At 43.9% G+C, this 18,984-nt stretch overlaps 1 long non-coding RNA gene across 3 annotated transcripts in view; it reads left to right on the forward strand.

Moving 5' to 3' along the window:
• LOC137532446 (uncharacterized) overlaps window positions 1-18,225 on the forward strand; it is a 145,955-nt gene extending 127,730 nt beyond the window's left edge. For 2 of the 3 annotated variants that reach the window (XR_011023931.1, XR_011023929.1), the window contains exon 7: window positions 15,634-15,900. This is a non-coding gene — a long non-coding RNA (uncharacterized lncRNA). Of the gene's footprint in view, window positions 1-15,633; window positions 15,901-18,061 lie in introns of those variants that run through there. The other variant, XR_011023930.1, reaches the window with a different exon arrangement.
• Window positions 18,226-18,984: the final 759 nt, after the last annotated feature.

An 18,984-nucleotide genomic window follows, 5' to 3' on the forward strand; every position in this document is an offset into this window, starting at 1 on the left:
AGGAGTTCCAGAGGAGGGGCAGGATCAAGAGAAATCTTGTAAGTGAGAGTGAGAAGAGGTGACAAGGCGTGCTGGATATGGGGGTCTGTCTGGGGAGACAGATACACACTGGCACACAGGGCCACCTATGCAGAGTGATGTGTTATCCTTTACAGCGCCTGCAGAGCGAGATGTGCACTGAAACACAGCAGGATGTATGATCAGTGATTTACCAAGAGAGCCACTGAGAAGTTTGTGAACAAAGTAAAGCAACACAACCAGTCAAGTTTCTACAAAGAATAGAACAAGAATTATGATGGGTAGCTCTCTTTTGCATCTCCACTTTTTATGACAGATCAGCCTCATTCGGGCATTTTGGATTTTTATTGGCTACCATGTCTGAGCTCCTCACTGCATTCCAGTATACAGTATGTGGGGCAGTGGTTGCTGCTCATGAGAAATTCTACTCAGACAGTGGATATTACATTTAAGAACACTCTAATAGTGCCCATTGAGGACATCTTGAATGTACAATCTTACTAAATCTATGTAGTAGAAGGATAAACTGATTGGATGTCCCTTTAATGGATACTTCAAGTAGTCCATCAATTTACATAGATGTGGTAAGATTGTACGAACAAGATTGTGTCATCAATGGGCTCCTTAACCAAACAACAGTGACAGTCGCAGACAAACTTGATGGGGGGGGGGGGGGGGGGAGGAATCTCATGCCCTGGGCTTCCACAACAGCCAATCAGTGGCTGGAAATGAGCAGAAAGATTGGATCTTATAGGGGAGGGGCGGGTGGACATGCTTGGAATACACTGCTCGATCTTCGAGCTCGATTCTACGCTAGATCGTTTTTCGCGCTCAATTCTGCGGGCAATTCTCTTATCTTTTGCTCGTTTTTTTAATCTTTTTCCATTGTCTCCTGTTCAGAATCGAGCACGGAAACGATCGGGCGGGAGATCGGACGTGTCGGAAATTATCAATCGAGCCATCTAAATGGCTCTGAATCGAGCCATGTATTCCCAGCATTAGGTAATGTATAGCTGTGTTGTAAGAGGACCTTACTGGTCATCAAGGACCCCCCTCCCAATTGACTAGAATGGTGCTAACCCTCTAAATCTTGAACTTTTTCTACCTCTCTGACCCAACTCTCTTCAAACTGTACAAACGCATGTACAGTATGTGCGGATGTTATATATATATATATATATATATATATATATATATATATATATATATATATATATAAATGTTATTGTATTGTATATTGTATTGTATATATTGACAGATATCAGATAGATACAAAGGTAGCATTTGAATGCATATAGGGATGGCACTGTGACGTAGTGGACAAGTAGTCTTGCAGGCAGCGCTGGGGTCCCCTGTTCAAAACTGTGTTTGCGTGTTTTCTCTGGGCACTCTGGTTTCCTTCCACATGCCAAAATCATACTGGATTCAATTCCCAAAACTTCCAAGTATTTTAGGGACATTAGACTGACTATGGTAGGGATTAGACAAGACACAGAATATTTATGTGAATACAGAGAATATTCCTGACTGTTTTACATACTGGCTTGAGCCGGGATTTGAACCCTGGTCAAAGGCTCAAATCCTAAATTGAAGGCAAGTCTTACCAGTGCGCTATCCAGCTGACCGATTAGATTTTGAGCTTTTCTATGTGACAGTCAGTGACATGACTCTGGAGGCTGTGGAAGTTGTCAGTGCTACACACAATAATAATACAGAAGAATGCAGATGATGAGTCAAATGATCCATCAGCCAGTGATTTATGTTGTTGATGATACACCCCTTACAATAAGGAACAAAAGTGTAATCAAGTTAACATTTACATGATTCTGAGTGCACTGTTGCCTACGGACTTATGAAGGAGAAAGCTTGTAACCATCCTGCGATTCTTCCGGCGACATGGGCGAGCTATTGATTCCACTATCTCGTAACATGGGTATGAGTGAATGATTAGACAGATGATGCTTTGCGATAAGGACCGTCACTGGCAGATCAGATCTAAGGACCAGGCTATGCTGCGCAGATCTGTGCTGCGTGGGCTCTCCAGCCCACAGCACAGATCGTGTAATAGCCAGGGCGACCAGACTTCCCCCCCCCCTTTTTTTTCCCACTAGGGGGATGTCCTGCTGGGGGGGGGGGGTCTGATCGCCGCTGGCTTGCTGCGTGTAGCGGGGGGCTCCTCAAAGCCCCCCTCTGCAGCGATTTCGGGCCTCCCTCTCTTTCCCTCCCTCCCCTCCTTCCTGCGCCCGGCCAATCAGAGGCCGGGCATCGCCGACCTCCTTTACGGCGCTGCTGGATTTTTTCCCCGCGTGTTTACATTTAGCCTGCAAGCTGCGATCGGAGGCTTGCAGGCTGTTCACGGAGACACCCTCCGTGAACTGACATGGAACGGCCGCTCGGACAAGCGGCCTTTTCCATGGGAAACCAATTGCGACCTGCCGACGCCTATCGGCGTTAGGCGGTCGTTAAGTGGTTAAGATCCTCGATGACTCCCGCACAAAGTGGCGCAATCGTTTGATCTCTTGTTTGCACCTGGCGTGTTCCTGTGGGCAGGAAGATGGATCGGGGAATGCTCATTGTCGGGGTATGTCGCTGTGATCCTTTATCAGGTGAGTATTTGCATTAGGTATCTGACAGGTTCTCTTTAGAGTTTTTTGTATATTGTGAGCCACGTGGTTTAGGCCATTGTCATATGGACAATCAGTTTATGACATGTGGGGCCAGCGGCTCTATCAGTGATGTAGAGACAGTTATACGTAGATGTGAGGAAAGGGTTAGCTGGTGATGTTGGGCTGTTCTCTTGTAGAACAATTTGTTATGTATTTAGAGTTAACTCTAACAGCCACAGCTGACACTGAGCCCCTGACGGGAGTTAATCCTTATCAGAAGCGGCTGTTTGCAGGAAATCTGCTCCCCTTCTCAGCACTTCCTCAGGAACCCCCCTCCCTCCCCTGCCCTTCTCCTGCTCCCCCTGCCTCTGGATTATCCCCCTCACTTCCTCCAGCCTCCTTCCCTGACCCCGGCTTCCTGCCTCTGGGAGGGGCTGCTTTCTGCATGTGTGACCGCTGGAATAAGATCTTTGGCTGTCTTCTCAACATTTACTTCTATCACTGTACAGAAACACCCGTACAATGTTATTTATTTGTTATTTGCTACATTGCTCTGAATCCTTGTATTATCACCGTTACTAGCATCTCATTGACCATCTCTATTGCTGATGCAACAGTAACAATAACAATAATTTTTATATAGCGCTTTTCTCCCTGGGGACTCAAAGCACTGTGACCCTGCATTATGCAGTCTCAAAGGTTAGGGAAAAGAGTTGAGTTTTTAGCCTTTTTTTAAAGCTGTCCAGAGAGGGAGCCTCTCGTACTGATTGTGGAAGTGAGTTCCATAGAGTAGGGGCTGCGTAGGAAAAGGCCCGAGCACCAAATGTTAAGTGTATCCTGGGAATAATCAGCTTCATCTTGTTGGCAAAGCGGAGGGTGCGTGGAGGGGCATAAAGTTCCAATAGATCCGCTATGTATTTGTTTCCCCATGTGCTTTAGAGCCCTCAATGTCAGCAGGCAGATCTTAAAATTGATTCTCCATTTTACTGGCAACCAGTGAAGAGTTTGCAGTACTAGGGTGATGTGTGATGCGGGGGGCATTGGCTAGGAGTCTGGCTGCAGCATTCTGTACTAGTTGTAAGGGGCACAGAACCTTTTCTGTAAGGTTAGGAGCGGCACACCTTTCCGTACAAAATCGGGTGCTGAACCTTGGATGCAAAGCCAACATCCAATCAATATAGTCAAGTCCAAGAGTAGGCTCGCACACCAGCTTCTCAATAGAGCAAAAAGTGTTGTTTAATAATCCATCATATGTCAAACACAAAGCATGACAGTTGTTTCAGGGCCACTAAGGGTCCCCTTCATCAGATAAGTGCAGACAAACATTTCATTATAATGTGCACACCAATAAATACCAGTGATACAGGGTCAACCCATTAAAGCAGGAAACGCCCACTCATTCCCATGTGTACAGGTAACAAACAGTAGATCAATACCATATATGCAAATTACTCAAACATCAACATACATTATAGATGTATTGTGTAATTCAGTGTTTCTCAACATTTTATTGGTATGTACCCCTTTTAAAACCCTGTACTCACCAAGTACCCCCTAGCATGGTAAACATTATCACACGTACCCCTTGACAAATATAGATTTAAGCCTAGTACATTATAACTGGCTCTAAACAATTTCCAAGCATTTACTATTGCTTTTAATTAGCTTAAATACTAATTTGGTGTTGTTTAAATAAGATTTATAATTTTCTAAAACTCTAAATGTGTTATTTTTGGTTAAGTATATCAAGCCCGAGTACCCCCTGGAACCCTCAGAAGTACCCCCTGGGGTACGCGTACCACACGTTGAGAACCTATGGTGTAATTCACAGCACGGTGGCGTAGTGGTTAGCTCTCTCGCCTTGCAGCGCTGGGTCCCTGGTTCGAATCCCAGCCAGGGCACTATCTGCAAAGAGTTTGTATGTTCTCTCCGTGTCTGCGTGGGTGTCCTCCGGGCACTCCGGTTTCCTCCCACATTCCAAAAACATACGGATAAGTTAATTGGCTTCCCCTAAAATTGGCCCTAGACTACAGTACTTACACTACATAATATAGACATATGGCAATGGTTGGGATTAGATTGTGAGCTCCTTTGAGGGACAGTTAGTGACAAGATATATATATATATACACTGTACAGCGCTGCGTAATATGTCGGCGCTATATAAATACTAAATAATAATAAATAATAATAATAATAATTCCTACAGTGGGTCTCATAGCAACCTTTGCTGTATGCATAAAAAAAGAAAAATGCTAAATAATCTACGCTGTCACTCACCACTAAATTCAAATCTATTGGCCGGCGCCGCCTGTATGGGACAACTCCCGCCTCCAGCAACCGTTAGAGAGAACCCTCTGATCGAGAGGGACATCAGCATCCTGCCCATTTCCGGCTAGCACGGCCGGACCAGCCGTAAGGTCCAACAGAGTTCGCCGGAGCGGAAGGGGCGTGGTCGAGCGTCGCGCCGCAAGATCCAATAGGAGACTGGATCATTCTGCGCAAGATGGCATGTCTGGCGTGAAGCATCGCCATGGCAACCACAACGGGGCCAAAAATATTGCTGATGCAGAACCACAGATGTTCAATTGCATACAAAACTGAGTGTTCCGCAGCACGTGCATAGCGCCAGTCCATCAGTGATTACCACAAGCCACGGCTGCAGCACATGCACAGCGCCAGTCCATCAGTGATTACCACAAGCCACGGCTGCAGCACATGCACAGCGCCAGTCCATCAGTGATTACCACAAGCCACGGCTGCAGCACATGCACAGCGCCAGTCCATCAGTGATAACCACAAGCCACGGCTGCAGCACATGCACAGCGCCAGTCCATCAGTGATTACCACAAGCCACGGCTGCAGCACATGCACATCGCCAGTCCATCAGTGATTACCACAAGCCACGGCTGCAGCACATGCACAGCGCCAGTCCATCAGTGTTTACCACAAGCCACGGCTGCAGCACATGCACAGCGCCAGTCCATCAGTGATCACCACAGGCCACAACTGCAGCACATGCACAGTGGCAGTCCATCAGTGATTACCACAAGCCACATCTACAGCACATGCACAGCGGCAGTCCATCAGTGATTACCACAAGCCACAACTGCAGCACATGCACAGCGGCAGTCCATCAGTGATTACCACAAGCCACAACTGCAGCACATGCACGGCGGCAGTCTATGAGTGATTACCACAAGCCACAGCTGCAGCACATGCACAGCGGCAGTCCATCAGTGATTACCACAAGCCACAACTGCAGCACATGCACAGCGTGGTCCATCAGTGATAACCACAAGCCACAACTGCAGCACATGCGCAGCGGCAGTCCATCAGTGATTACCACAAGCCACAGCTGCAGCACATGCACAGCGGCGGTCCATCAGTGATACCACAAGCCACAACTGCAGCACATGCACAGCAGCAGTCCATCAGTGATCACCACAAGCCTCAATTGCAGCACATGCACAGCAGCAGTCCATCAGTGATTACCACAAGCCACAACTGCAGCACATGCACAGCGGCAGTCCATCAGTGATTACCACAAGCCACAACTGCAGCACATGCACAGTGGCAGTCCATCAGTGATTACCACAAGCCACAGCTGCAGCACATGCACAGCAGCAGTCCATCAGTGATTACCACAAGCCACAACTGCAGCACATGCACAGCGGCGGTCCATCAGTGATTACCACAAGCCACAACTGCAGCACATGCACAGCGGCAGTCCATCAGTCATTACCACAAGCCACAACTGCAGCACATGCACAGCGGCAGTCCATCAGTGATTACCACAAGCCACAACTGCAGCACATGCACAGCAGCAGTCCATCAGTGATTACCACAAGCCACAACTGCAGCACATGCACAGCAGCAGTCCATCAGTGAGTACCACAAGCCACAACTGCAGCACATGCACAGCGGCGGTCCATCAGTGATTACCACAAGCCACAACTGCAGCACGTGCACAGCAGCAGTCCATCAGTGATTACTACATGCCACACCTGCAGTACATGCACAGCAGCAGTCCATCAGTGATTACCACAAGCCACTACTGCAGCACATGCCCAGCGGCAGTCCATCAGTGATTACCACAAGCCACAACTGGGCAGCACGGTGGCGTAGTGGTTAGCTCTCTTGCCTTGCAGCGCTGGGTCCCTGGTTCGAATCCCAGCCAGGGCACTATCTGCAAAGAGTTTGTATGTTCTCTCCGTGTCTGCGTGGGTTTCCTCCGGGCACCGGTTTCCTCCCACATTCCAAAAACATACGGATAAGTTAATTGGCTTCCCTAAAAATTGGCCCTAGACTACAGTACTTACACTACATAATATAGACATATGGCAATGGTAGGGATTAGATTGTGAGCTCCTTTGAGGGACAGTTAGTGACAAGATATATATATATATATATATATATATATATATATATATATATATATATATATATATATATATATATATACACTGTACAGCGCTGCGTAATATGTCGGCGCTATATAAATACTAAATAATAATAATAATAATAACTGCAGCACACACACAGCGGCAGTCCATCAGTGATTACCCCAAGCCACCAGTTAGTTACATGCATATCATAGAGTCCTCGAAAAGCCAAATACAACATTTACATTATCTGCTTACAATATCATGCTCCGTGTCCAGAAAAACGTTAATCAGCAATAGCTCCTAATTGTTTTAAATGTGTGGCTCCTCACCTTGCAACATCATAATCCTCTACAGTGCTGTGCAAAACTTCAGTACAGCATATGGCTGTCAAAGAGGGAGAGTACGACACATTCGTCATTCAAGCGGGTGGTGTCAGATTTACCCAGAAGTCCTTTGCGATTTACCTAATGGGCAACCCTGTCTGCAGAAGGCTTGTTGGCCAAAAGCTTAAGGCACCTCATCTAGTGATGTATGGGCAAATTGATCATGAGACAGATCTCTTTCTGATGAAATCAGAGAGGGATCTGTTGCCTGCCCATACACCGCAGGACGATTCCCATAGATTTAAGCATGAACTCTATCAGGAATTGGCCTAACCACGCCGCCTGCCTGGCATTATTGAAAGTAACTTAATGAACCAAATTGCTTTTTTTTTTTTTTACAAGATGAATGTAGAAATAATTTAGTTGATGTTTGCCCATTATCACAGGTGGTTACCTTTTTAGTCCTGTCAGGTGCAGCTCTGTGGAATGTTTGTTTACTGAGAGTTCTGAAGCCAATAGAAAATGCACCTGGTCTCCCAGAATGCTCTGGGAGAAGAATTCCACATAGCTTAAGCCTAGGCTAAGCATTACTGGTAGGGCGGAGCTACATACCAATATACAGCTATATTTAGATCTAGGAAGCAGAGCTGGATCATCCACAAGGCAATCCTAGGCAGTTGCCTAGGGCCTGGAGAGAGTCTAGGGCATACATGTCAATCTCCGGCACGCGGGCCAAATTTGGCCCTCAGAGCCATTCAATTTGGCCTTCAAGTGATTTCCCCACTTTGCATTATGTTTGGCCCACTCTAGACCACCAGGGAAGCTATATTAGAGGTGAAGCCCTAGAACCCCAGGGAAGCCATATGGGGAGGTAGGGGGGAAGCACTAAACACTAGGGAACTGTAAAGGGGAGGTGGGGGCCTCTAGATACCAAGGAACTGTATAGGGGAGGGAGGAGTACTAGACACCAGAGAACTTTATAAGGGAGGAAGGTGGCCAGTAGACATTGAGGTTGCCCGCAGCTAGGTCCCAGTGTACAATTTAAGCCCACTTTGTGTTTGAGTTTGACACCCCTGGTCTAGGGGGTCTAGAAAAAACTAGAGAACCATCTGCGGTTGGCAAAATATTCTATCTTGCCTAAGGCCCCTATTTCATCTTAATCCATTTCTGATAGGAAGTGTTTCTGATGCTGAAACCAGGATAATAAATGTAACAGTGGGTATCCTGAATAATTTACTGCATTCTACTATATGTCGCTACAGTGACTCTTTAACCACTTCAGGACGAGAGCAATTTTCACATATCAGCACTGCTCCCATTCTTTCACCAATAACTTTATTACTACTTATCACACCTAAATGATGTTTATATTGTTGTTGTTTTTTCAGGACAAATTGGGCTTTTAGTGAGTGATATTTTTGTTTTGTAGTTACCTTATTTTCTGTGAATTAGTAAGAATTTAATAAGTTAAACCCACAAATGTTATTTGCTTATCCATCCTGTTTATTACAAGATTTAGATTATGTTCCTAGCACAATATATGTTGACAATATTGTATTTTGACATTAAGGTGTCTTTTTTTCTGTTTTGTGCTTCTTGCTTTCTCATTGTACATTGTCGATGATTACAAGACCTTATTTGCAAAAATAGCAATAATATACCCTCATGGCATACATATTTAAAAAGCCAAGTTCCTAAGGTAACAATATAGTTTTTTTTTTATATTCTGTCACTTTGGTTTCATTTTGCAAGTCTTGGTTTTGGTATAGAATATATGAAAATGTTATTGCTTTTGATTTAGTTTTGTTACTAAAAGAATACACAAGACTAAAAGAATACACAAGCTCTTACCCCTAAAACACCTTAAAATCTATTCTACTGCTTATCACAGTTAAAATGTTACCACATATGCCTTGTGTAGTTTTACTAATACTTTTTCAAGTTTGATCATAATTTTGAAAAATAATTTTTATGTTCAGTTGAGTTTGTCCCTACCTATTTCTTATGTGACATGGGTCCAAGCTTTAAAATACACCAAAACCTATTCTATAACTTGTTCCGGTTAAAATGCCACATGTGCCTCATTTCGTAACAAGCTGGTGGTGCACTCTCCACAACTACACTGGGCGTGTATAGTCGTCCAGTTAGGCTGAAGTGGTTAAAGGAAACCAGAGATGAAATAGACAGCATTTATACTTACCTGGGTCTTCTTCCAGCCCCATGTCAGCTGTGGGCTTCATTGCCGTTGGCCTGGCCCTCTGTTCCTTTGCTGTGTCCTCCAGTATATAGCTCAGTTGCGTCCAGTCGTGGTTTACCGCACTTGTGCAGCCCGGCCAGGTGCATGCCCCTGTCTCGCGATCCCCTCGCCGCGAGTGTTCTGCGCCTGCACAGACACAGAGGCCCGGGTCACAGGGAAGAATGCGCAGTGATCCGCAACTGAGCTATATACCGGGGGACACAGCGGAGGGGCCCAGGAGAACAGCGATGGAGCCCACAGCTGGCATGAGGCTGGAGGAAGCCTCAGGTTAGTATAAAAGCTGCTTATTACATTATTTCTGGTAGACTTTAAGTCAAAACTGCAAGTACAATAAACGTGCATGTTTATTAGCATGCTGTCTCTACAGTGATGTGCTCTTCAAGGCAGTTTTACGTGAGAAGGTCTCTAATCTCAGTGTTTTTCTGTCAGTTTGGGGATCACTTGTGACAGATCTGGCAGGGCATAGTGGGACGTGTGGTTTCTGCTGCAGGGTGGTCTTCTATTGCATCTCAGCGTATATTATGCTCTGCTATTCTTAGCTAAAGCATAAAGAGCGGAAGAGGAAGTGACACACAGGAAGCCATGATAAGGTGTAAGTGCTCTGAGATGACATGGATCCTGGGTTTCTCTAGTCCAGCGCATATACTGCATATTCCATCACTGTTTACATCTCCAGTCCCCACATCTGTTTACTGAGTCACCGCACTGCAATGAGGAAGTGTTTATGCCAAAACATTGTTTCCAACTTCAGCAGCAACTCTATCTGTCCTAGCAGAGCTGGCTAGTGGTCCCTCCTTCACCACAAATCAGACCACACTTTGATATTCTGACTATGTCAGGTCTGACTTGTTATTGCGATCCTAAATGGTTTCTAATTGGGAAACTGATTCATTTAAGAGGAATTCTTCAAAAAAAATAAAAAAAACATATCCTTAATGCATTCCTGATTCTCCTTTTACACTGATTTTATTGCTCTTACTATTATTATGCATTTGTGTAGCACTCACATTTTCTGCAGCACTTTACAGACTACACTGAATGATTCATGTCATTAAGTGTCCCTCAATGGCTCACAATCTGAAGATGATGATAAAAGAAGGTAGGTGAGTATCTGGCTTTTTTTGTGTTACTACAGATTTGCTTTAAAATAGTTTTGAATATTCTGATGATATTATCTTTTTAGCCTTGCTACTAGCTACAGAGTTTTTGGGAGGGGTTTCTGCCTTCTCTGCCAACTGTATGTGGGACTACATTTCCCATGAATCCCTACGATGGCTGTCAGGTGACAAGGAAAGACTGGAATCACACTGACTTGACTAACATGTCCTGCCACTTCTAATATGTTTTTTGCACTGCCATAAAATGTAAAAAAAAGTATGTATGAATGAAATAAAAGCCTTAGATCTTGTGTAATCCAAAAAAGAAAAGTGCAGCCATATTGATTTTTTTTCAGCAACTTCTTTGGGGAATACAAGACAGAACAGACGAGCACATTTACATTTAAAATAACTTTTCAACACTTTGCAATTTAAAAAAGCAGGTTAAAAGGTAATATCAAAATTATTTTGTGCATTTTCTTGCTTGCTGGTCAAGTCAAGTCAAGTCTGGCCACATTGCTTTTCACTGTATCAAGTGATACAATAGCACAAGCTGATTAGATTTTTCCTGAAATACAATGGAGATCAAGTGATTCACGCTGGTACATTGGACACCTAATGCTCAATCTATTACTTGCCAGACCATTATTGTCATGTGTATGGCTAGCTTTATTCGGCCTTAAAGGGAACCTAAACTGAGAGGGAAATGGATGTTTCATTTTAAACAATACCAGTTGCCTGGCCTTGCTGCTGATCTCTTATGCTGGAAATACACGGTACGTTTCTGTACCGTGTATCGACCAGCTGATCCGGCCAGCTGATAATATTCATTTGGCCCAATCATGCCACTCGACTCCCACCCGCTCGATCCCCGCCGGCAGACAATGGCAGGGAAACGAGCGGCTCTAAGGAAGCGCCGGGAGGGGACGAGCGGCAATCGATCCGCGGACGAGCGGGGATGCGCCGGCATCGAGCCGCTGGCTCGATCCGGCGCATAAAATGTGCCGTGTATGCCCGGCATTAGGCTGCAGTAGTGGCTCAATAACACACCTGAAACAAGCATGCAGCTAATCCAGTCTGACTTCAGTCAGAGCACCTGATCTGCATGCTTGTTCAGGGGCTGTCACTAAAAGTATTAGAGACACAGGATCAGCAGCAGAGTCAGGCAACTGGTATTATTCTAAAAGGAAAAATCCATATCCTTCTCAGTTTTTAAAGTGGACCTGAACTCTTGCACAGGACAGAGGGAAAACAGAGAAATGCACCCTGTAAGTATTTAGAGAGTTTAGCCTGTCTAATTCCCCCTCATTTGGGACTAATCACAAGTTGTAATTTGATCCCTCGGCTGTGTCAGCTGACTGCTAAGGCAGAGGTCTCATTTGCAAACACAGGATGTTAACAATATGTCTGTTTCCATGAAAGCAGGAAGTAGACAACCTGCAGATCTATTGCAGGATTTGTATCAGCTGTAAATAAATGTTTTTCTTTAAAGGTTATTATGCTGTTTCTTATCTTTAGAGCAGAGAGGAAGTTCTGCGTTCAGGTCCGCTTTAAAGGGGTTCTTTCACAAAAAAAGTAGGCAGTTAAAAAATGTGACAGATGACAGGTTTTGGGCCAGTCCATATTTTTAAGGGGGATTCTCAGGCTTTCTTTGTTTTCAACAGCATTTCCTGAATAACAGTTGCAAAATTTAACTGACATAATAGTGTGCAAGTGATTGATTAGGGAGGCCGGCTGGTATCTTGCTATTTTGGCAGTTAAACTGTTGTTCAGGAAATGCTGTTGAAAGAAAAGAAAGCCCTGAGAATCCCCCTTAAAAAGATGGACTGGCCCAAAACCTGTCATCTGTCACATTTTTTAACTGCCTACTTTTTTCGCGAAAGAACCCCTTTAAGTAATTTCACTTGCATTGTCACTGACCTGTGCCTCTCTATCAATAATGACCCACATTACCCAATTACAAACGCTCCGTTCTGAGCACCCCTGAGCAAAGTATTCTGTGTGATCATGTGACTGTGTGATCAGCTAACCTGGCATTACAGAGTGCTGAGCCATACTGCCTACTGTACAAATTCTATTCATTTATTGTAACGTCACTGGTATCCTGCTATCTGCTATGCTGTGTTGTTCTTACAAGCTGTGTGGTATGGCTACACCCTATATTCAGCATTTTATTTACAAAACAAACTTTAAACACAAATAATAATAAAATATCAGATGATAATTTGTAAACATGTAAGGATTCTAGAGATATTAATTAAAATCGACTTGTAGTCACATAGATTTGTTCAAAGCAAACCTGAAGTGATAAAAAACCTCAGGATATATTGAATTATATGTGTATAGTAGTACGGATAATGAATAGAACATTAGTAGCAAAGAAAAGAGTCTCTTATTTTCTGTTGTATAGTTTTTGTTTTTTTTGTAACATTGCAAAGTTCTGTCATGTTTGCAGTTTAGAATCCACACTCTGTCTTTTAACTACTCTGCGACCGCATAACGATTGACGGACGCAGAGTGGCTCCCCAGAACCGCCTAATGCTGATTGGCGTCAGGTCCTGTAGGCGGGATTTATCAGGGAATGTGTGAGCGCATGCGTGCGCATTACCTGCCGGGACAGATAGCGGGGATCCGTGATCAGCCTACCAGCCGCGATCGGAGCTTGCAGACTGTTAAACACAACAATAGCTATTTACATTTGTACAGCACTGCGATCTAGCGCAGCGCTGTACAGGGGACAGCCCTGTCACTTAGCTGTCCTTCTGATTAGCTCACAGCCTAATCCCTCTCATAGGCTGATGCCTATGAGAGGGTACTGTAAAGCACGGGTTGCAGTCAGGGCCAATTTAGGGGGAAGGGAGGGTGAAGAAAAAAAAATACGCTTTTTTAATTAAAAAAAAAACTGTTTAAGTTAATAATAAAAAAAAATGGCAGCAGCGATCAGATACCACCAACAAAAAGCTCTGTTGGTGAGAAGAAAGGGAGGTAAGATTTGTTTGTGTGCTAAGTTGTATGGTAGTGCAATACACTGTCAAAGCTGCAGATAACTGAATTGTAAAAAAAAAAAAATCACCTGGTCACTGGGGTGTGTGTAAGCCTGTGGTCCTGTAGTGGTTAAGCTATAAAATGAAGCAGAAATAATGACCCTTTGAACTTTCCTGCAGTAAAACCTTATCACAAGCTGTCTCTTACTGTTTCTTGGCTGTTTATGTGTTTGGGACTCTATTCAGCCCAGTGGGTCAAATAGCTCTGAGAAGCTCTTTTGCATAGATAACTAAAGTTTCTTAACTCTTCCTGTACTTTTAAACAACATGAGACTTATATCTTTGCTACTAACGTTCTATTTCTTAGCTGTACTACACATACAATTCATTATCTCATAAGTTTGTTTTCACTTCAGGTGTGCTTAAAATGATACGTTTACCTATTCCAATTGTATGATTGTTTCATGTGCTTGTATACAGTATATTGTATTTATTATCATTGTGGCCATGGTGTGAACTGACTTGTTATTAAATAGTATTAGTGCTCTTTGGTCTCTACCCCAATGTGTATGTCTGCATCAGCTCTCCCCTTCCTCCTATCCATATGGCTGTGTTTACATGTAGTCTGAGCTTTACATGACCTGGGAATGTAATACTAATAATTCAGATCCATTGTCGTACTTTGGGGTGTTTAACACAGCTAACAGTCTGTCCATCCCACCAACTGTGAGCCGCCATTCCTCCAAATAAACACTCCAGCTGCAGATGTGGTGAAAGTAAACTGTATATAGCCTGAATATCTATATATTTCAGGGGTCCTGGCCACCTCTCTCCCCACTTCCTGCTTCCACTGACCTCCGTGCACTCTGGGAAAATGGACAAACGCGCGCACACACACTCACTCACACACACATACATGCACACACAGCACACACACAGCATTTCCCACAGCCCCTCTTAGCGAGCAGCTCCTTATCGGATATGGAACAATGCTCCATTCTCTATTGTGCCATAGAAATATTTTATAATAGGCTGTATAAAGCTGAAGGGTCTGATCTGGGTGTTAACCGTAATCTGGGTATAAATAGTGAATATACTGATCATAGAGTGGCACTGTTGCATCCAAGCTTTGTCTACTTTGTGTAACTTCCTATAGATACAGGTGAAGCTCAAAAAATTAGAATATTGTGAAAAAGTCCATTTATTTCAGTAATTCAACTTTAAAGGTGAAACTAATCTATGAAATACTGTAGACTCGTTACATGCAAAGCGAGATATTTCAAGTCTTTATTTGTTACTAGACCTAAGGTCCATTAACATGACAGGTGCTAGGCTTCCCTCCTAACCCCCCTGCCCTCCCGCCCCTGTCACCGCTGCATGTCAGCAAGCATGCGCATGCACGGCACGCGCACCATGCCCCCACACACACCTGCCCCCTGACCTCGTCGTCCTCATGCTCTAACGCCCACCCGCGTGCCACGCATGCGCGGTTACGGAAAAGCACGGGTTTTATTACGGTAGGTAGGATAATTTTGATGATTATAGGTTAGGGCTTATGAAAACCGCAAAATCTACATCTCAGACCATTAGAGAATTGTGAAAATGTTCAATATTCTAGACTCAGTGTCATATTCTAATCACCTAATTAATCCAAAACACCAACAAAGGGTTCATATTTCACCTTTCAGATTGAATTACTGAAATAAATGGACTTTTGCATGGTATTCTGATTTTTCGAGTTTCACCTGTATTGCGTGTTGTCTTTGACCCTGACTGTGTACTTTGTCTTTTTTATACTTCATTTTATTATGTGAGTTCTGTAAGATGCACTGTACAGTTTTAATGCTTGAAATTGACAGAAAACTTCCAACCATTGATTTTCATTCATTTCTTATGTAGTATTTGCTGAACTCACTGGGTTAAAGTGAAGCCCCGGCCTAAACTTTTCTTTTTAATTTCAGATAGGCTTCTAGTAATGCTATGAACAGGAAGTTCCCTAATCTAGGCTTGGAAGGATCGTTTCCTCCGGTAAGAATAGCCAGGACAATGGTCAGTAATGTATGGGACCCAAATGAGCAGTTTCAGCTGTGCTTTGGATTCGCCAGCAATTCCAAAAACGCTGGGCTAAGGAAAATCAATGGAGGTGATTCCACAGGGACAACTGCCATTTCCCCAAATCACAATTTCACATCCCGCAGCCCTTCAATATAAAATATTGCCACAAAATAGCTTTTCAATCTCTGTACAAAGTAATTTTGTAGTGAATTTACTACCCAGAACCACAAAATAAGAATAAAGGAAATCACAATTGCAGTGCAAAACACTAGCATTAATTTCAAAATTGCTTTAAAATCGCCAGAAATCACTCCAGAAAAGGCTGCTAAAATCACTACAAAAAGTGCTTAGCGATTGCGTTTTGCCATTTCTAGTGGGCCCAGCCTTTAAAGACATTGGACAACATTCATTGAAGGTAACCTTAAGTAAAAAAAAATTACTTTTACTCACCTGAGGCTTTCAATAGCCCCTTGCAGCTGTCCAGTTCCCTCGCCGTGTCCCTCCGATCCTCGTGTCCCCGCCGGTTTCGCCGTCAGGAGCCGACAGGCTGGGAACGCGAGTGATTCTTCCACAATATCTCCCCCTATGCTGCTATTGCGGCCTTCCTTGCCACAATAGCAGCATAGGGGGAGATATTGTGGATGGGAATGCAAAGAATCACTCTCGCATTCCCAGCCTGACGGACGGTGACGGCGAAACCGGAAATGGCCGCCGGCCGGGACAGGAGGATCGGAGGGACACGGCGAGGGCACCGATCTGCTGCAAGGGGCTGAGGAATGCCCCAGGTGAGTAAAACTCATTTTTTTTTTGACTTACCGTAAGTGTCACTTTAAAGATCATTGCTAGTGTGTTCATCAACTGAGCTTTGGTTGTAGTGTGACATTTTTTCTCCGGTATACATTCATGCCACTTTCCGTGTTAAAAAGGCAGTACAACCGCATCCCGGTTATCCGGAACTCTCCAGCAGTCTCAACCAACCAGCACAAAGTGGCAGCAGTACTCACAGTGGTGAAGGCCAACTTCGGAGGCTGTTTGTGGGCTCTGCTGTGCTTACAGACTGGGTTCCACACCTCCCCCATGGTTAATATACTTTCAGTTATTGTAATTTAATACAGAGTTCATGGTATATCTATAGAGTGGGGTATATAGTACTGCATTAGCTAGGCCTATTTTTAACATTGAGTCTCAAGCAACAGAAAGCACTCTTATCCGGCATCAGCTGATCCCCGTCGCTGCCGGATAACTGGTGCCGGAACGAACACTTGCCTGGAGAGATGATGTCAGAAGAGGTACATAACCCTAACAACCCCCCCTAATCCTCCATTAAGTCAGAGAGATAGAGCCCATTCTGTCAGTTTTACCTGAGGCACTCTTTTTAATGAATGTACTAAAGAGGCCATTTACAGCATTCAGGAGGCAGTTCATCTGCTAAAAATACAGTGACACCTCCAATAGTGTACCTCTAAGGACTGAACCAAGCAAGAAATAGGAAAACCTAGAAGGTATCACCACAAAAAAATGGCAAATACTTCGTGCAACACAGTTTACTAACTCTGCCTGTTGTCTTTAATGAATGATTGACAGTTGTTCTGGCAATTCTTTCAGGAGGTAAAGGTGCGTACACACGTCAGATAAAAGTCTTTGTAAAATGAAAGATCACAGACCAATTTTACCCCCTTCCATGTAGTATGAGAGCCATACTCTACACAGTCTATTCTATGGAGCTGAACTCCCCATCAGATAAAAATCTTTGCAAGATGCTGCACACAAAGATGCTGTACACATGCAACAGATCAGTATCTGCAAAAGATCAATCCCTGCAAAAGATCCATTCCTGCAAAATGCATTCATAGTCTATGACATCTGCAGATCCTCATACACACCTTGTTGAATGGACATTCATCTGCAGATCAGACAATTATCTGCCGATCTGAAGATCCAACCTGGTGGATCTGATCCACAGATAATTGTCCGTGAAACAAGGTGTGTATGAGATCTGCAGATATCATAGACTATGAATGCAGTTTGCAGGAACGGATCTTTTGCAGGAACAGATCTTTTGCAGATACTGATCTGTTGCATGTGTACAGCATCTTTGTGTGCAGCATTTTGCAAAGATTTTTTTCTGATGTGGAGTTCAGCTCCATAGAAAAGACTGTGTAGAGTATGGCTCTCATACTACATGAAAGGGGGTAAAATTGATCTGTGATCTTTCATTTTCCAAAGACTTTTATCTGACGTGTGTACCCACCCTAAGTCTCCTTACACTCCATTTGTATATTTAAAATATTTTATTCAGTCAGATCCTAAAAAACTCAATTTGTTTCCTTTAAGGAAGTTACGTTGAGGATCTATGAGGACATGGAGGAGGAACAGCTCGCATTCTTGAAGACAAATGTGCACAATTTGATAGATTATAGAGCCCATGGCGTAGGATAGAGACAACTTTTCTTTCTATCATTTTGTTATGTCCTAGGCAGAGCCGGATTTACCATAAGGCAACCTTGAGAGTTTGAAATCTGCCAAAGCCGTAGCTCGGTGTGTAATGATCCTGGGAGCAAGTCCCGTATTTTACTGAATATATGGGGCTTGATTCACAAAGCAGTGCTAACCTACTTAGCACGTACTTAGTCTTTAGACATGCTAACCATGGTGCTAAGTAGGTTAGCACTGGATTTCTCAATCAGATCGCGCGCTAAGTTTACGCGCGCAAAGTTTGACGCGCGCAAAGTCCTATGCGCGCACTAAGTCCCATAGGCTTTAATGGGCACTTCGCACGAAGCGCTCTGTGCAGTGTGCACGTAAAGTTTTACACGCATAAAGTTTTGCACACGTAAAGTTTTGCGTGCGAAAAGCTCCTTTAGACGTGCTAAGGGGGTTTTCACAGGCGCCTAACAGTTAGCACCGCTATGTGAATCAAGCCCATGGTATGTTCTGTCTGCTGATGAGGCTCTTTTTCATACGTTTACTTCAAAGCCTGCGAGCCTAGTATTGTGCCATTGCTGCTCCTTTTAGCTTGATGGGTTGTAATATCTTTTTGTAAAATCTTGAATAAAAATGCTTTTTTTTAATTATCTCCCCCCCCCCCCCCCCCCCCCAAAAAAAAGGACCCTCAGAATGTGACCTTGGACCTGGACCCACCAGGAGATCTGAATAGAGTCAGGTTTATTGTCTTCACCTACAATTAACTAGTAGTCACCTATCTGTTACTCCACTTGTAAGTATGTCATCTCGCACTCGCCCATGTTCAGATTGCA

This window comes from Hyperolius riggenbachi, chromosome 9 (assembly GCF_040937935.1).
Source record: "Hyperolius riggenbachi isolate aHypRig1 chromosome 9, aHypRig1.pri, whole genome shotgun sequence".
NCBI lineage: Eukaryota > Metazoa > Chordata > Amphibia > Anura > Hyperoliidae > Hyperolius > Hyperolius riggenbachi.